The following is a 17,982-nucleotide window of genomic DNA, read 5'->3' on the forward strand; positions in this document are numbered from 1 at the left end:
GGTAAAAAATTTTATCGATTAAAAAAAAATTATCTATCGAATAAACTTTTAATGAAAAAAAAAAAAAAAAAAAAAAAAAAAAATTAAAAACCATAAAAAGTATATTTTTAAAAACTTTTAAAAACGCTCGAATTTTGATTCTCGATAAAGTTTTTCCTTTTAAGAATTGTTAATCAACAACGAAATTTTACGATTATAGCCAACTTTAGTTATTAAATTTGAATAAAGTTTACTCATCTTCCAAAGTATGCACATCAGTTAACTAAGTTTTCTAGTGTCCAATTAGCATATAAATCTGCAGGAGGTTTAACAATCACTGCGAAACTACGAGATTCGTCTTAGTAAGAAATACGTGTATAATAGACTCATTTAACAGTTAACACTCACAGAACATGTATAATTTAAATTTCGATTGGATGTTATATGTACAATATATACTATGTGCACTGTACTTTCTTAACTATTGACGTTTTTAAAGATATAAGCTCATCCCGATGTTACACTCATCAAGAGCTTTCATTTGAGTACCCACATGCATTTTCATATATTTTTCATATATACATATATATATATATATATATATATATATATATATATATATATATATATATATATATATATATATATATATATATATATATATATATATATATAAGGTCTTGATGAGTATAATGTTAGGATGAGCTTATATCTTTAAAAATGTCAATAGTTTACGAGATACAAGGTCATTTTCACAAATTCAAGTCAAGACCTTTGTCAAAAAATTTTGTTTATTCTCTTAATAATATAATATAATATACAACTTGTAAGCGAAAGATATCTTGATTATAAATACACTATACCTATAAGGATAAAAAAAGTTGTACACACATGAGAAGAGGTCTTGAAGAGCCCGATGCATGTATATTTCTCTACCTATTGCCAAAAGCAGTTATCTGACGAACCACTTAGAGATCTTGTTGAGAAGATCTCTAGTAAAAGCATATTGTGTATATTAACTTACTGAAACGCTCAAGACAAGATATATTTTTTTAATCTTTCCTCAGAGCCGTCATTTTATTCTATACATTCTTTCTGTTTGTATACCCTAGCAGCCGTTTTATTGTCGAGGGTTGAAAGTGTCATCATTGCATTCCACAACCTTGGGGCCATGCGCTTTTCTCTGTTAGTCTAGAAAATTGCTATTAGTGTTGGACAAAGAATAGTCATTTGTCTCGGTCATAAAATATATAATGAAAATGGAAAAGTAAGATGATAATAAATAAATGGGGGAAAACATTTTATTTATTTCTTTTTTCCCCAAATTTATCGCTAGTTTTTTTTTTTTTTTTTTTTTTTTTTTTTTTTTATGGTGAAAATGATTAATTTTCGAGACGTAATCTAACTTTTATACTGAGGGTTTGAAATTGTACACCTCATGACGCGTAAAAAAATTTTTTTATACAAAAAAAATTAGGTTAAAAAATAATTAAAAGACTTGTAAACACTCTAGCCGCCAAAATATTGAATTTATTGATACAGTTTTTTTTTTTTATTACCTTCAAAATTATTTTAAGTAGCGCTATATTGAAAATGGCTGTTTAATTCGGCGTTGCTTAATTATAATTAATAAAAAATTAAAATTAGTCTCTTCTATTGATCAGCTTATACTTCCCGCGCTTGCGCTTTTCTTATTTAAAAAGATAATACCGCGAAAAATTTGAAATTCAAATTACGTCACAATTTTTTTCGATAAGTACAATATTAAATTATAAAAAAAATAAATAGAGTTTATTATTATTGATTAATAGTTAAAATAAATATTTAAAGGCTGAAAAAATATCGGCGTATCGGAAACAGGTGATAAACTAATTGGATTATAATTAATAATGGTAAAAAAATAATAACATTGAAAGGCTGAGTAGGTAAAATCGATAAGGGAGATCCGTGATGAGTGGTATTATAATTACACGGGTTATTAACTCTGTTCATCGTCGCTGTTAATCACAACTTCTTTGCTCAAGAGAGGGTGGTTTTCTAGTTTGTACGGGTACATATAAATGAACAGAGACTCGTGAGATTTTACAAAACAGTAATATCAAATGATCGTTGTACTTTCATTCCTGTATATATAATAATACTTTTTTTTTTTTTTTTAAATAATGATTAAACATACGTAACAGCTAGATTAAGCAGATCTGGTTTCTCCCGTAAAGCGGCTTAAATTTTTTATCATCTCGTTTACATTTTTGTTTTTACGTTGTTTATGTGTACTTAAAAATTGTGTCGCTTGGAAAAAAATCCATATGAATAATACATTTTAAAAAGAGATATAGTATCGTTTTAAGTATGTATGATCCATTTTTTATGGATTTTATAATTCTAAAAGTTTGAATATTTTTAGAGATGAATTTTTTTAAGAAAATATATTGTGCATAATAATATGTTATCAGTGGCGAAACAATATCGGCGTGGAAAGACAAATTGATGTTCTCTTTTAAGATGACAAGATTATATTGCCTTGTTAGAATACTTTATAGCTGTACACTATTTTGCATAATATCCTGTTTAAATCGTCTGGAGTAAACTCGATTTATTTTACCACCATTATTTTTATTTCGCCCCGGTTATTATGACTCTTGTATTATTTTTAATAATATTTCAATTCGTAGTAACATAATTCGGTAGAATGGTAAAATTTCAATGCATGCACGCTGTTTTTTTTTTTTTTTTTTTTTTTTTAATTTAAATTTAATGGTAATTTTCCAATAAATTATCATAGATTAAATTCACTTGTTAAGTTATTATCATATCAATGCACTCAAAAGATTGGAAGTTGTAATGCTAGCCTATAAGACCAACCTTTTTGACAAAAAGTACAATAATTATAATACAAAAGTTATAAGACGGTCTTATATCAACTTTTAAATAAGAAATTTAAAGTGCATTTTATTATTATTATTATTTTTTTTATAGTCAGAGATTGTGGGTTAGTAATTCATTTTTATTCCTCAAAAGTATATTAATTACTTATTTTACTTAATATTCATAGTTATACACGAATGATAATAATACTGCATTAGCATACCATTAAAAATAAATAAAATATAGAGTGTCGCTCGTGAGAGAATTAAAATTAAAATCTTAGCTGAAATATTAAAAAGGTAATTTTTAATCCTTGGGAGAGATATTCTGCTCTTTTGGAATAATTTATAAATACTTTACTGAGTTGGCAAATATCCAGAAAAGCTGACATGTCAGTGAGACATAAATATATTATTAATAATTAATATTCGTTAAATTTAATGATAATCATTAAAATTTAAAGCAACAAAATTCTTTCAAATTGTCTACTTTTATCTCCCTTGAATTATATAATTAAAAATATAGGAGTGTTAGTATCAAAATGTATGACGGCCGAATACGAAATGAGAGTATATGAAATTTTCATGCCATATTTAAGAGAATGTGATGTTAATTAAAGTTGTATAGAAGCATTAAAGCACAGTGGCCTCAACAAATGGCTTTATTATTTCACAGAGTAATAAAATATTGAAGAGTTGGAACATTTTTATTTTATCTCTTAATGTACATAATAAAGCCTTTTGTTATTTATTAAAAATTAGATATTAAAAAGTGAGAAAATTAGAGATGTGCTTATAATTAATATATGAATTTTTAAGACTTTTAATTTATACATCCTTTATACACCGATTAATAAATATGGTATTTAAATTTTACTGAAATGTTATTACACTTTTTTCTGTACTTGAAATTACTCTATAAATTTAATATAAATTAAATTTAATTTCCTTTTCAAAAAAATTTCAAATTTCCTGCATTTGTTCCGCAGTAAATAAAATTTCCCCAGTTTAGTAAATAAAACAGCGAAGATTACACTCAAAGGTGTTTTATTTTTATACGTCTTTATTAAAAGACAACAAGAATTTCTAACTTCCTGTTGATAAATTTCACAAATTAGAAAAGTTTCGTTAAAGCTTAGTATTTCACAAGCATTCGTTCAACAGATGTTAAAACGTTTTAAGTTTTAAAAAAATTTGTAAAACTTAAATCTGGAAATAGTGAAAGTTTTAAAATGATTTTTCACTCTAAAAGAAAAAAATCCAAATTTGTTGATGCTTAACGCCATAAGTGCTCCTGAAAAAAAATTATTTATCAATTTTTTGTCTCTCGAAGCAAAAACGTGTGATCTAATAATTTTACGGTCGAGTGTTAATCTTTATAAGTAAAGCAGAAGTTGTAAAAAATTTTATTAATGATTGCGGGAAAAGCAACTAGACCGAGCGAGCATGAGTTCTAGAGGCCAGAGGCTAGAGTAGAGAGTTTGATAGTGTTATTTGAATTGAGAAGCATCCAGCCGCGGTATTATTCTCCGTGGACAGGAAATGAACCCGGCGTGGGACAAAGTTTGAACGACTTTTGGTCTCATCCTTCGACCCGGGTGACGATTGCTATAATCATCAAGGAGAAATTAAACTTTTATAATTATTTCACCAGACATTATATAACCCTGCAAGCAATCGAGAAATTAGTTTATGATTTCATAACTATAGCCAATCAACATCTTGCCTTAATTTTTATCATCACAATATTATTGCATTTTAGATTTATTTTTCAATAATTTTATAATTTATCCAATAAACTTTTTTAATAATAATAAAAATATCAGCTCCGTAAAATTTTTAAAAACAATTGTTTATAGAGAAAAATGATTGACACTTTTACTCTGAATTGCGGTAACTTTTATATTATTGACAAGTGTTTCTTGGATTTTTGACATGATAGGTCTATCGACCTCAACGTCAGCAACTTTTCAAAGTACATGCATAAAATAAAGAATACGAAGACAGCTTATGTACTGTGACATCACGTATGAACATAGTTGTTTTCTGCCATTCCATATTGTCATCGTCATTATGTCATGAAAAAATCGATTCTCGTGTATATTTCATACATTTTTCTCCATTGCGTAATTTTCTTACTTCCAGTCTCATATTTGCACGACATTTATGGAAATTATAATAAATTTATAGCAATCAGCTATCGATTCTCCATAATCCCTTCATTCGAAATTCGCTTCTCGGAAATGACTATATTTTAATTTTTAAAACATTAATTTTTTTCTGTTAAATTAAGTATTGGAAAAAAAAATTTATTAGAGGGAACCTATCGGCTCTTTATCTAATCTGTATGGTAAAAAGTCACTTTGCACACCAGTAGCACAAATAACTATTACCGGAATGATTGATTTTAGCTCTGAAGAACCTTACAAGTGTATTTTTTGATCCAAGTGCTCTGATTTGACAAAATGAATAATTTTCTCATTTAAAAAAAAAAATTTAGTTTATATGTGTATGTATATGATCGACGCATAGATTTTCATAAATGTTTTATAGTTACAAAGAGTTTTATTCTATTCCTTCGAATGTAACATTTCTCCCAAAGACAGGAACATAAAAGAAATGATGGATATGTCGATCAAGCTATATTGAACTTTCTACATGAGACAAGTTGCGAAAACTGGGTGCATTAATAATAAAGCTTTCCACCTGTCAAGCTAGTAGTTTCGATCGATTGTGCTGTCTTGGAAAACTTTTATAGGCATAATTTTTTAGTTCACAGCATGACTTTTTTTTTTAATACGTGAAAAAAAAAAAAAAAAAAAATCGCTAAAATTTGAAGACATAAAACGTTACTTTTTACTGGGTCAAATTTTATTGTCCAAAAAAAAAAAATCTTTAGTTGTCGTTGATTGATTTTTTTTTATGAAAAAACAAAATGGTCGATACAATAACCCTTAAATTTTATATTGAACCCTATAAAAATTACTTACCGCATGCGGATGAGATTTCGTAACTGTTTTAGTTAAATAAAATGGTTATCGTGCGGATATTTTCGTCAAAGTTACTCCGTCCATTCAGCCATTTGATGCCTCAATGGATAAAAATTTAACAACAGCCATATATGTTGCACGAATTGCGGCCACTTTTAAGGTCTATCTTTCGTAATAATAATAATAATAATAATAATAATAATAATAATAATAATAACAATATATTTAAAAATTCCGCTCTTACAGTCACATTATTGAGTCGGCAAGAAAAGATGGTAGAAGATGATGAATAGGTCTGAATAGAAAATATTGATGTTCTTAAGATACAAAGATGGTATCTACTTGACTATTAACAGGCATTAGACGCCATTGTTTTGATTTGTAAACATTATTTCTTGGTATCGTGTTCTAGGAATCAATTTTTGATGAAACATAAATATGTAATTTACAAGATAGTATCAAATAAAAATTAAATAAAAAATAACTTGAACCAAAAATTATTTTGGAGACCTTTGTTGTCTTTTATTAAAGAAAAAATTTTTGAATCAAGTTAATTTTCAATTTTATATAATTGTACTAATTAATTTATATAAAAAAATATATTATTAGTGGGAAAATCTCAAAAATTAGTGTTTCACAACGATAATTTATAAGCTCATAAGTTTAAAACTAATAATCCTTACACTAATCTGAAGCTTTAAGCTCTTAAACTTTATCCGACAGCCGAAGTTTTTTTTAGTTTGTTCAAACATCGTTGAAAATAACGTAAAAATGTAGTTTAATTATAAAAGTTATCCTTAATGAAACATTTACAATTCTGGGTAAAAAATGTTTCCTCCACAATGATTACATTATCTTTTTAACAGTGACATAAATTCAACCGTAAAAGAGTTTATATCCTCAAAAATGAATTACGACGCGGCATATTGTTTGTTCAAAAATATTTATAATGTTGTTATTTTTATGTAATGACTTTTTTTATCGTGCGTAGACATTTACAGCCTTTTTTATTTGTTGTTAACAAACCGCGTATCTATATATTTGAAAGTTCGTAAAAGAAAAATTTTTTTTATTTTTTAAAATTCGTATTATATGTTGATTAGGTAATAATAAAAAAAAAAAAATACAAGACGGCAGACTTTGGAGGTTTAGCAACGATTTAATAGTTTGAGAGACTCTAAAACTTAAGTATGTTTTATTTTTAACGTTTGAACAAAAGCATTACCTCGTGGATATTCACCTGTCAGTGGCAGGCCTCGTTGATGCTAAAAAGAAGTGGGAATAAACGAGGAGTCTCTTTCATATTTTCTTTTCTCTTATGCGATGGATTCAACTCCATAACAGGCACTAATTACACGGAATAATAACCTTTATTTTGTGTTACGAAAACAAGTTATATTTTATTTTTATTTATCATTATTTTTTTTTTTTTCTTTTATATTTATTCACAATCCTCTTGTTTTATTTTATATTTTTTCTCATTCTGTAGATCTTGTTATTCGCACTTTTTCTCGAGAGACTCTGATTCATCCGTCTTGATAATCTTGTGGCTCTATGAAAGGCACCGCGGGGTCGAATCTTGTCCTCTTGCTCTCTTGCTGGGACTATCTTTCTTACTCTTAAAAAGTACTCATCTTTTTCTTCTAGTTATCTTTTTTTTATTTAAAATTTTTTAATTTTATTTTGTGGCTCTCTCGCCAATCCTCACGGCTTAGCTTTCTTCTTTTTTAACTCTCTCTCATCGTCTGCGAAGTTGCTTCTTTTCGTACAGGTATGTGAGACTAAAGTCACGCCGCGGCACTAACTTTACTCTTCGGTGCTTCCTCTTTGTCTTTTGCTTCTCTTTATTTATTTTATTTTTTCTACTTCTCTCTTATATCTCTCATTTCCTTTTTGCCTTTAAACCGACAATAATTTTCCGACTCCAGTCCTTCTTCGTGGGTCTTCCTTTCATTTTTTTCTACCTTTTTCATCCGCTTCTATTGCACCTCGGAATTTCACTAAATTCTTTCAGTTATTCTCTGTTTATGCTGACTCACGCTAAGAATACTAATAGATATGCGGTGAGATATGGAAAATCAAACAACCATCGCCGAAAAACAATAAATTTATCTTTGCTTTCATTTTTAACCACTGATTTTTTTATTTTTATTCTTACGTCGGTCACAGCTTTGTTTTATTTCTTTAGTTATGTACACATCACTAAAGTTTCCGATTGTTTGGAAATTTATTTGAAAGCTTAATACCCCAAACTTTTAAAAGCGTTTCATTATATGTATTTTAGTCACGCAATCATAAGGAAGTTTTACTCATTAATAATTAAATAAGACATTAAATTACTTTTTACTTGATATTCATTGTTCAATTATTTAACTCTAAAGTCTTTGAATTATTTTTTTTTTTTTTTTTTTTTTATTATTACTTTTTATTGATTTAACAAAAAACTCAAAGCTTAGACAGGAATGAGAGGTAAAAATTTTTATCAATTATTTAAAAAATAATAGACTTTGATTTTATTCTGATAAAGCCTAATATGTCCATACACAGTCTAAAATGGTCATATGTTCCCAAATATAATTTTTTTATAAAAGTTAGTATTAAAAAAATCCAACAGGTGGCGCACGGTCGCAAAATTATCTCACTGCTAGAGCGTTAATTTTTTTATATTTAATTAAAAAACAAAAATAATAATAAATTAATTTTTTAGCTTAATATGGCTACATGTGACATGCCAGAAATTTTTTTTTTTTGACAAAAATCATATTTTTCTTCATCAGACAAAATTTTGCATGATTTAATTGTTCCCTAACTATTTTAATAAAATCCATTATTCAAATTCACTTATTCCAAACTCTCAATTTATTAAGAAGAACTTTTGGATTAATTTAAATCACAAATTGGTTTGTCGTACAAAGTTTTCCTCTTATTATCAAAATTCCAAATCATTGAAATAGAACCCTGCAATATTTCTCAGTTGATTTATACAATACATATGTAGCAATCTATGAGCATGATGATGTTGTATCTAATGGAAAAAAAAAAAAAGCATAGTGATAAGGTGAAAAAGTAAAAAGTTTGTGTAGTGAAAAGTCGACATTACTCCACGATACCGTGAGCTCTAGTCAATACCAAAGGACTATCGGCCATGTATCAAACTGTAAAGCGTACCTTGTAATACTTCGCCGCAAGACTATCGTCGATGTAGCATCTGCGTCCGGCATATACCCTTTTGTACCAGTAAAACTTTTGACCTTATTCTTAACTGCTTTGGTGCATTTATCTCTCTTCTCTCTTCTCGTTTCCCGCAAAAGTCAAGGAAAACTACAGAATGCTTTATTATAATTGCATTACCATGATAACTTTGAGATTTATTTGCTTTATAAACGGTTTATATTCTTCTATGAACATTTATGTTTCATTTCTCGGTGCATCACATACATAATATATAATATATTTCTTTGCCCATACCTACACCTATCTATGCTCAAACTAACATAATTTTATGTTCGTGTAAACATATAAACTAATAGAAATATATATATATATATATATATATATATATATATATATATATATATATATATATATATATATATATATATATATATATATATATATATATATATGTATATATTTATATATCTTTAAAACTTTTATGACGATAGGCTATAGTATAGACTTGGATATATAGCTCAATTTCAGTCGAGAAAAAAAATCTACTGAGGTAACAGCTTTAATATATAGTCGAGTAATAATCGAATCGGGTGAACAAGGTAGAGGTGTCTGAGGTTCTTTCAATCGGTAATTAAAAAAGATAGGCTTTGGGTAGAAAAAAAATCTAGATTCGGGCTATAAATTTTATTTTAAAAGGGTAAAATATTATTTTTTCTATTTTATTTATCGGATAAAATTTTACAGCAATTTCGGAGAAAGGATTTAAAAATTACAAATAAATTTTTAATATTTTTATTTACAATTTTTATAGATTAAGTAATTTTTAAACTCTTAATCTTTTAATTATCTAAATTATTATAAAAAAAAAAATTTTAGAGCTTAAAAATCGAGTTTATTTTTTTTTAATGCATGGTTGACTTTTTTAGTTGCTAGGGTAAAATTATATAATCCATATATGAATATAAAATACTCACAATATATTTTTAGAAAGTGACTTTAACTAAAAAAACATATCTGTTATATTTTTCAGGAAATAGTGGGCTGTCCAGGTATCCGAAGTTCGACAGTTTTCTACGACATCCGGTGAACACATAGTCTGCGTTATACTTAACGGTAAGTCTGTTATTTCACCGTACAATTACGTGTGTATGATATAGTACACATCGAAATTCGCTTGAACATAAATTTTTATGTATACATCCGTCTCATTGAATCGAAAATGGAATAAACATATTGTTTATTGTGTTTATACACATAAACGAATGGAGCTAGTAACATGTGGTAAGCATAAGCTGAACTATACTCTGAACCGTGTGTGTAATATAAGCAACAGATCTTTATACAGACCTCGAGCAACACTCTTTACTTATTATATATAGTGGATAGCACTATAATAAGACAACACACTAAAAGTGTATATCAAGCACCTTGCTAACTATTTTATCCGATGCTTTACTTCGCTACCTACGGCTAAATCCCTCGCGCAGCTGGTCACGTGATTATTTACGTTAATTTAAGGTTGTATCACCTACTATTAATCCACTAAACCGTGTAATTTTTCTTCCTACGAACAAAAGTAACAGTCGATTTAATCAATAAACGTTTTAAATGTTAATGCTACATTAAAGTGTAAAAGATACATTTTTATAATTAGTTTATTAACGCTCTAACAATTTTTATCAAGAAATTTTTTTTTATTCGGAGAATTAATTAAAAAAAAATTTTTTTTTTTTTTTTAAACTGAGTGAAGAATAAAAAATTATTTATTTAAAAATTTAATTTTTTTTTTTGTTGAAATTTTTCTAAAAAATTTATTTTGAATATAAAATTCTTGAAAAAATTTTTTTTATAAAACTATTCATCTTTTATCAATTTATAGTTGCCAACACTCAATTATTGTCAATAAAAAAAAAAATATCTGGAGAATTTTTTTATCTGATGAGTAATATACTTTTTTTAACTACATAAAAACGTGTATGATACGATATGAATGTGAAAACTAGTTAAACTCGAGTATTTGGATAAAAAATTATTAAGTGGGTATATATGTACATATATATCTATATAAAGAATGGTTTACATTGGAAAAATGCAATCGGATGAAAATAGAAAAAAATACACCTGGTCATAACATAAATATTTGAATTTAAAAATTCGGTTTTAGCAATTTAAATGGAGTTATCAAAATGTCATCAGTAGTCGTAAATAATTTTTCCCTTATAGTTTTTGTGCACTTAAATAATTATCATAGATTTACGTTTTTTAAAATTAAATTTTTTTCACCAAGATAATTATATTCAAGATATTTTTGATGCATGCGGTTTAATGTAATTATTCAAAAAGCATCCGGTACTTTTTATAGCAGTCATTTTTTATTTTTATCATCACAGCGTTACTATCTCGTTAATTGCAAAAAATTCGGTGAAAGTTTTAAAAATAAAAAATAGTGGAATGCTCTTGAAGATTCATTTGCATTTTGTAAATCGATTTTGCAGTGATATTATTTTTTTTTTCGTTTTACTCGACGTAGTTCATCAAATTAAACCAATCAATTAATTGGCTTAACTTGATCAAAATTCAAGGCGTCAAGTGGCAATAAACTGTAGGGCGTATTGACAAAATGCCGCCACACCAAGTTTCATCGCGTGGGTTATTAATTAGCCTTGGTAATACGCCAGTTACTAACCGGTTTATGACGTGGCCATTATTGTAATCAATTCGATGTATATACTTGCACAAATTTTGGTGATAAAAATAATGCATCAACTTGTCAATTGCAATTGTTTCAATTTAAAACAATATTTTTATTAGACTAAACAAGCCAGCCAATCGTCTTCTCGAAACAAAATAGATAATTAAAAAATTTTTTTTTGCTAATTAAATAGTAATTTTTGTCAAAAATTCAAATTAAGATTTTTGGTAATAAAAATAAAAAAATTGACTTAAATTTAGCTATTGAATATACAATTTAATATATTATTAATTTATTTTTGACATAAATTTTTTCATGAGAAGAATATTACTACAACGCATAATGTTTCATGTTATAATATTATGACACAATTTAAAAATATTGCATCATAAGGACAAATACAGCAGTAAAATTTCTATAAAACCGACCAGTAAAATTTTAATAGCGCCAAGGTATATATATATATATATATATATATCATCTCTAATACCTCTTCGGTAATTCAACTTTCAGCGATTTTCCTCCATCTCTTCTCTTTTATTTTTTGCACGCGATTGTTGACCTCGTTTTCACACCTGAAAAGCATTCCACAATTAAAAAAAAAAAAAAAAAAATCCAGACTTTTAATCACCGATAAATAATTAATTCATGTTCAAGAATAATAATGAATTCCGGAACCATTAATATGTAATGATTGAGTCATTGAATTGTTAATGCTAAAAACGTAATGTGCAAGAGCGTCTGCCTCTTCTATTTATATTTTATCCCGAGCTAAAAAAAAAGTAATTAATCGATCGATTGTGGCTTGATCATAAATCATAACAAATAAATTTTTGAAATACCTGGCAGTGATTTTAAATTGTTGGTTAAGATATTTTCACGAGGATATATTAGAGGAAACGTGAAACTATATACATTAAAGGCACGTACAATTGAGACACGCTAATAGTCGTGCGTTTCATGACAGTATAATAATCTGAACTCTCTGACCGACATGCTTGGTTAACGAAATTGCGCACACGAAACAAATCAACATAACGTGTAAGTCTACATGTGTGCATAAACGTGCCATTGCTTGTGGAGAATGACACGAACGTTGATAAGCAACCATTAGTTGTCGAGTCAAATTAACTCGAGAATACTTAATCGACTGATTTAAGAGCAGACCTTTTATTTTATTTTATTTTATTTTATTTTATTTTATTTTATCTTTTTCATTCATTAAGTTATTTATCACAACCTTCATATTAAATAAATTACTATAATCTATTTAATTCGATTTAATAATAAATTCCTTTGAAATGGTAATGCAATTATTACTTACAATAACTTTTTAAACTAACTCTAAACTTTATAAAGTTTGACTTATAAAATAGACAAACTCTTATGTCTGGCTATATATCTTCCTGGATACGCTTCAGGCTACACGCTACATATTTTTATAAAAGACTACGTTCCGAAAGCTCAAAGATTCTTTATCAATATTGTGTTAACATCGTCGAAAACATACACTAGAATTTTTTTTTTAAATTGAATTTTAATTTAGAAAAAAAAAATTCAATTAAAAATTAACACTAATTGTGTGAATCGATTATTACCTATTATTGTTGAGTTGATAATTGTATTAATTAATTTAAAAAAAAATTGTCGCGTAAAATTTATTAGAATAGTCTAATTAATTTATCAGAGTATTCACTTAATTAATTAATAAAACTGAATGCAACAGATATACATCGTAATTCCAGTATTCAGCGTCCGTAGATTTTTGATAATGAAATTATTAAAATAAATACACTATCGAACAAGAAAATTATATCAATATAGTTACTCTGTTACGTCAAATGAATTTCATATACGTGCATTTATATAATGGATTCTATATCAATTACAATCCGAATAATTTACATATTTAATTCATTTAAATCATTTTTATTGTACTGAGGTCACATTAAAACTATAATAAATTATATTTGCGATAATTATCTCTCAATTATCAAGGACTTGATGAATAATCAAATTTTATTTAGCGCGAAATTGGAATCTATTTAATAAAGAACTCCGATAATTTATCACATAAATGACTTTGTATCTGGTGAACTTTTGACTTTTTTTAGAGATACAAGCTCATCCCGATGTTACACTCGTCGAGAGCTTTCATTTGAGTACCCACATCAATTTTTCATATATTTTATATATTTCTATATATTATATATATGATAAAAATATCAAAAATGCATTTTTAAAAAAGTCAATAGTTAAGAAAGTACAGTGCAATTTAACAAAAGTCATAACTAATTATACTGAATTAAAAAAAAATTTTCTATTCTCTTAATTACATAAACAAAATAATAATGAAAATACGACCCTTTTTTTTTTTGCTCCTTACAGATTTACCTTTTCAGTGTTTATTTTTTGTCTTAATCTGTTCCTCTTTACGAGGTAAAAAATTTTTAGCTCGAGATAACCGTGTACTTGTGATAAAAACTGCTCAGCCATAATCGTAGATCAGAAAAAAGATTTTCCGACAAACGAGTTACGAGATAAGGATTTTTTTTTTTTTTTTTTTTTTTTTTTATATCCAGAATATAAATATATTAATATTTAACCGATTTACGAAATTGAATCCAGTGAAATAAAGTATTGGTATAAAATAAAACTAGTCTTTATCATAAGTGCCGTCCGCTAGTGTAGCGCTTATTGATACAAGTCAGGTGGATAGAAAAGTCCTATAAAAATTGAATCATATTTAAATCCGATACAAATTGTAGCATTATATCAAATAAAGCGTCTTTATTTTATTTTTATGATAAAAAAAATTTTTTTTATTGAAGAAATTTACTGTTAAAAATAAAATGCCAAAAAATAAAATATTGTACGACACACTTTTTATTTTTTCATGATCAACAAAAAAACTCAAAGGCAATGTGTAAATAGCGTAGGGTCATGGAAAATGCTAATGTGAGTAGAGCGCGGGTAGTATAGAGAGAATATAGGATAATAAAAAAGTAAAGAACTTAAAGAAGCTCTTTTTATCTTTATTTTTTATAAAAAGGACTAACAGTTTAAAAAAAAAAAAACGATAACTATTTTTACGGCATTTGTGCTTTGCCCGGAAATCTCATTGTTGAAAAATAATGGTATCGTTAGCTGAGCGTTGCTGGGCACCTTTCTATTTCCTTCCGCTTGGGACGAGTACTGTGCAAACGCTTATTTTACTTGAATATATTATTTTCCTTTTTGTTTTAAAAGGAGATAAAGCGAGAGGAGAAGTTAGGGCAAAGGACAGAAGCGGGTGGGCGAGAAAGAAAGAAGGGGCCGATCTGATGTGCAAGTGCCAACCAGGATCGCATCGAATGTGGTCCTTTTCTGAGAATCTTGTTTAACTTTGGAGTACCTAACTCCAAAAACATAGGAGGAGTATTTTACAAACGAGAGGACACAAAGGAATGATTGATTATAAATAAATTAAAAAAAAAAAAAAAATTGACTTTTTCTCTCGTAACAAACCAAGCGACTAATGATTTGTAACAATTCAGTTGGTATAGATAAATAATTGTTTTTTTTTGCGAGCGACTCTTCAATGTGCTACGCGATTTGTATCTATGTACTATAGATATATACTCTAATTTATTCTAGGTGTATATATTCGAGCGCTAGACTATTTCTTCAGAGAGAACGTGTCTCTGTCGGCAGTATAGTAATGTCACTTTTATGTCTGCAAGCAATAAAATGCAGAAGAGAGTGTCGAGAAGAGGCGGGGGCATAGAGCAACTCGCTAATTAGCTCCGTTACATGGAAATGTGCGCTCGTGAAACCCCATGTCTTTCTCTCACCCCTGTCTAAGGAAGAATGGGTTACTTATTTCGAATAATGATCCTTAGGGAAATTGTATTCCTCGGGATATATTCCTCGGGACTCCCTTTTATGGAGGGAAATCCTTTATTCCGAGGTAAACTATCATATTTAATACAAAACCGCTTCATATTTTTTAGGCATTGTATTTAGCGTGTCGTTAACTTTTCAGGAAAAGTTCAAGTTTGTAAATCATTAATAGGATTACCTTACTAAGGTAATATTTCTCTCCGCAAGTCTGTCCTTTAGACAAATTTTTTTTTCTGTGTAAAAATTTCTTTAAAAAATTTAATTCTAGACAATTTTATAATTTCATAATTTGCACAAAAATTTCATTAAAGTAATGCATATTAGTAGCGTTGATGCTAGTAGAGCTTTACCATTTTCCTGGATTAAAAACTTTGCCTCGGGTTGTTTAGATCCAGTGTGAGTGTGTATGTTATAAGTTAAAGCTTAAATTTCAAATCTTCTCGGTTGATGCGTTTACAAAAATTTTAACTTATTTTTTAAAATGATTATCGATTTTAAAAAAAATTTTGATTATAATTCAATATATCATATTATGTATTCATTTCAAAAATGATTTAAAGTGTGATGGTTTTTCATTTATCGATAGCACGCACAACATGCTCTCAGCATCGAGGCGTGCAATGTAATGTCTTGAAACAATATATTATTTAACGTATAATAAAAAGAAACTGAATATAAAAACGATAAGAATTACGACGACACTTATTTGATGAACGAGGTTTTTAGTAGGTGAAATGGAATTTTTGCATAATCAAGAAAACGAAACTGCTTCTTGAAGAAGAGAATGGAAAAAATGGAAAAAAAAAAAAAAAAAAAAAAAAGGAATGAAAAATTGGATAGTGGAAATAGAAAAAGGTAAAATAGTATCGATAAGTATGATTTTTATGGACAAAAAAGAAAGAGTAAATAAAATGATGAGAAGGAATGGAAGGTAAGGATGAGAACGACGAGTTCGATTGTACCTAAGAAAAAAGAGTTGAGAAAATAAAATGATGAAGGCACATACAGCGATGCCAGTAGTCTTAGAGAAGGATATAAACTCGAAGGGTGAGGGAAGGTCAATTCGTAAATGGGTAAAGAGAAACGAGTCTGTGGTGAGCAAGAAAAAAGATAAAAGAAGAGTTAAACGAACGTCGAAGCATTGATCTCTTCGTATTCTTTTTCTTCTTCTCGGCTCTTTCACCTTGATTCATCTTGATCGTTCTTTTTCCCAACCGTTTCTTCCTTTTGCTTTTCGTTTTATCGATTGTCTCAACACACAAATACGTGTGCACAAAAAAAAAAAAAAAAAAAAAAAAACAACTCGATTTTACTTTTTTAATCTGCTTCAAATATTTCGTTTATTTTTTCATCCTGTTGAAATTGTTCTGTCATTAACATTTCAAAATCATATTGAAGATTTATCATGTTGAATCATTTTTATTTTGTATTTAGCTTCAATTTACGATCAAATTTTGAAGAAAATGTTATCTACTTTGCAAATTATTCATGGAAAAATTTATATCTAAAATTTAGAAATTTTTAAAATAGATTCTAACTAACTAGATTGATTTTGTCACCAAAGTTTGTGATTCTTGGTGAATATTCAATATTCTATAAAGAATAAATCAATTGCAGATGCAAGTACCAGAGAGTGCCGGATATTGTAAATAAATCAAAGCTCTGCAGTGTGGAATAATCTATTATAAATAACGAGATTACTAAATATTCTCCTAAGGAGAAAAAGTTAGATACCGTGGACGGATTTTCCAAGGCATGGAATCTAAAATAGATTAAATAACGTCTTTAACCAGCGCTATGTATCATCTAGTAGCTTTAGCGTGGTGGTGGTGGTGATAAAAATCAATGTTAAACTAGAAAATAAAAATGAAAAAGCGCCTAGCGATGTTAGAAAAGTTAAAAGTTGAACCGAGACATCAAGTTGAATCTATTCGAATAGCTCCTGCCATTATCCCAGTAGTGCCAATAGAATACGTAAAGTCTTTGTTGTAAAAGTGTGAGTTTTCTGTTGTTGTATTCTCAGTGGTTCGCCTCCTGAGGTTATACAGTTGACGCAAACTCAACTTAAGAGATCTCATCTCGTTTTTACAAGTGGCAATACGATTACTGAGAATATCACTCTGGAGACCAAAAAGCTTTCAAGCGATGAATAAATAGAATAAATAGATACTTTGTACATACAGCTTTTCACCGTTCACCGTCTACTATAACGATGCACTGGAGTATATATCTTGTACGTTTGTAGTATTTCGACACGTTACACGCATCGTACTTTATCACTCTCTGCAAACTATATGCACATAATTTCAACTTTTCTGGTAATCCGTATCCCCTTGAGTCAATTGATATTCCAGATATGCCGTCGCTGTTGTATCATTAGACCAAACGATACCGTAATTTG

At 28.0% G+C, this 17,982-nt stretch overlaps 1 protein-coding gene across 5 annotated transcripts in view; it reads left to right on the top strand.

The window, feature by feature from the left end:
• LOC141524273 (uncharacterized) overlaps positions 1 to 17,982 on the top strand; it is a 94,423-nt gene that overhangs the window by 17,348 nt on the left and 59,093 nt on the right. For all 5 annotated transcript variants that reach the window (XM_074238042.1, XM_074238043.1, XM_074238045.1 and 2 more), the window contains one exon: positions 10,038 to 10,120. The gene's annotated coding sequence lies outside the window, so the exon portion shown is untranslated. The remainder of the gene's footprint in view (positions 1 to 10,037; positions 10,121 to 17,982) is intronic.

The sequence above is a fragment of the Cotesia typhae genome, unplaced genomic scaffold, assembly GCF_013202065.1.
Source record: "Cotesia typhae breed Kobodo isofemale line unplaced genomic scaffold, CoteBio_Ctyphae contig_22, whole genome shotgun sequence".
Lineage (NCBI taxonomy): Eukaryota > Metazoa > Arthropoda > Insecta > Hymenoptera > Braconidae > Cotesia > Cotesia typhae.